Below are 2,852 nucleotides of genomic sequence, written 5' to 3'. Positions count from 1 at the left end.
GCGCACCGCAATGAGGAGTGCCCCCCGCATCGCTGCAGCTGGAGAAAGTCTGCGTGTGGCAGCGAAGACCCGGCGCAGCCAAAAATAAAATAAATAAAAATAAATAAAATTTAAAATGTGAATAGTTTATATGTGTAGAAGGAAAAATAGCAGTTATCCCCCCCCACAGAGGCAACTATAATCAAGTGTCTTAAATATTTCTAATAATATAATCATATCAATTGCTTTTAAAAACTGTTAAATGTATATAAAGTGTTCAATATAAAGAATATGAAGTGTTGGCGCTTTTAAATACATATATGTGTTCTCCGGTATATTTTCACCATAGTTATGTGATTTGGGGTCGTTATTTATTATTTATATTATACCAATATTGAACCTGAGCTACATCATGTACAATGATGATAATTCTTTTTTTGTTTTGTTTTGTTTTGAAAAATTTCATCTTATTTATTTTTAAAACCAAACCACTAGGAAAATATATCACCATCTTGAAACAGCAAACAGACAGGCTATATTATCAAGTAATAAGTTGCTAAAAACACAACAAGGTCCTTAATAAAACGATAAGGTGCCAGAACTGGGGCAAGAACAACCCATGTCGCAAAAGTGGTATTTGGTAACGGGGGCGGGGGGCTGTGTCCCATTTTTTGCTCTAAAAGAGTCACAGCTTGCCCCTGAGTTGCTTACTTTTTCTCCTTTGACCTTCATGTTGCCAAGGGTTTGTTTCAACAGAGCTTTGTTATTACAGGGGGCAAAGTAAGCAATACTGGGTTTAGGCTTTCATTCTATTTTGTTTTATGAAAACCAGATTTTTCCAAAGCCAGTACTTCATAACTCTCTTAATTAAGCAGCTAACAATTCATCTTTCGCTGTTCATTCCTGAATACTAGCATATAGCACAATCAAAATCCCATTTCCCTTCAAGGGTGAGTGTCACTGCAAGATTGTCTTGTGATTCGGCCGGCTCTGCTGCAGACAGCCTCAGGGCTCATCATGGCTGCCAGTTAGAGGGAAAGTTTGCTTCCCCTACCAGTGTGATAGCGCTTCTTATATTTTTACAGGGTCTCCAGGCTGAAAGATGTCATGTGTGAGAATTTTAAGAAATGCGCATCCACATTTTGACGGCCAGAAATGAATACCTGCAAGGACCCTTTCAAAGTTTTTATTCAAACTACCTCCCCCAACTCTACATCTTAAAGTAACTTCATGCCCTTGTATATAAAACAAAACCAAGCAAAACAGATCCCCAGAAGCCCCCTTCTAAATTAGTGACCTCATGGATTTTGTTTTATTTCCAGTTTGTGGAAAATGTTGTAGTGATCCTTCTGGTAAACAGCTCATAGTATCTGTGCCAGGATAAGCACTTGCCACATGAAATTCAGGCTCACAAAACTCTCCTGTGCTATCTTGTGCTATCTCTGACCCAAATTTTAGCACCAATTTTTTTCACTTTCTAGGATTCAAACACAAGGGAACCAGTGTCCAGAGGCAAGTGACATAGGCCTTAAACTTGCAGCCATCCTTAATTTCCTCATTCATAAACTTTCCTTAGAAAACTCAAATCCCCATTCCTCTTTTTAAACAGATTCCTGCCTTCAGCCCCAATGGCCAATAGCAGACATCTATTTCCCAATGGACGAGAGACACTCCTTCATCTTCTTGGTCATGGTTGGGGTGAGGTTCATGTGGTCATCCACACACTTGTTCACGCAACTCTCCAGCTGCTGCTTCACCTGAAGCTCTTTACTCCCTGCATCTACTGAATCTTTGGCTTTGTCGTTGCAATGCATAGTGCACCGGGCCAGACCATCCTGGAACTTCTCCAGCTCGCTGGTCACCAGGGCCTGGGCTTGAGCCAGAGGTGCATGGCAGCACGCAATGCACTGGTGCACTTGCTGCATGGACGCCTGGCTGTCCTCACAACAGACGGCGCTGCAGTGGGACATGAGGCCCTGCATCTTTCCCAGATGTTCTGTCTCCCCAGACTCTTCACCATAGAGTCTACCGCCTCCTGCACCAGGAGCTGCTGCAGCTCTGCCATGGCCACCTGGCGCTGCTCCCTGCTGGCTGGCACCCACATGGACTCCCGCTCAGGAGCCCGCTGCCTCGCTGCTTCCTGGGTCACTGTGGCCCGCCCTTTCCAGATAATTCTTTTCTTATACAATTTTTCATTTTCCTAAGCATAATTGCCTTGCTTTTTTCATTTGCTCAGTTTTTAAAGTTCTAATCATTATTAAATCATTCCCAGACTCTTAGCTAGGACCTAAAACTCTGCTCCATTCATTCAAATGCAGTAGATAAGTTATCAGTCCTTTTTTTCACCCTTAGAGATCTACCTTGTATATTCCATTTTTAAAATGATACATAGCATTAAATCTTAAGACTGTATCACATTGTATTTATTCATTCTCCTTTGATGAACATTTAACTTGTTTTCAGTTTTCCTCTAATTAAGGAAGATACATGTGTGAGAATTTTTCTAGGCTATGATGAGAAGTGAAATTACTAGTGTATTATTCATCTATTGCTGCATAACAAATTACCTCAAAATTTTGCAACTTAAAGCAGCAAATATTTGTTATCTGTGTTTCTGTGAGTTAGGAATCAGAGTGTGTCTCTCATAGGCTGTAATCAAGTTATTTATTTATTTATTTGGCTGCTTTGGGTCTTCATTGCTGTGTGTGGGCTTTCTCTAGTTGCGGAGAGCGGGGTCTACTCTTTGTTGTGGTGGGCCGGCTTCTCATTGTGGTGGCTTCTCTTGTTGCAGAGCATGGGGTTTAGGTGTGTGGGCTTCAGTAGTTGTGGCTTGCGGTCTCTAGAGCACGGACTTAGTAGTTGTGGTGCATGGG

The 2,852-nt window shown here is 41.7% G+C and overlaps 1 pseudogene; it reads right to left on the bottom strand.

Annotated features, from left to right (window-relative positions):
- Positions 1-1,625: 1,625 nt before the first annotated feature.
- Positions 1,626-2,044, bottom strand: LOC132506703 (protein FAM136A-like; annotated as a pseudogene).
- Positions 2,045-2,852: the final 808 nt, after the last annotated feature.

Source organism: Lagenorhynchus albirostris, chromosome 16, assembly GCF_949774975.1.
Source record: "Lagenorhynchus albirostris chromosome 16, mLagAlb1.1, whole genome shotgun sequence".
Lineage (NCBI taxonomy): Eukaryota > Metazoa > Chordata > Mammalia > Artiodactyla > Delphinidae > Lagenorhynchus > Lagenorhynchus albirostris.
The sequence above is the reverse complement of the archived record's forward strand: the minus strand, read 5'-3'. Positions and strand labels throughout refer to the sequence as shown.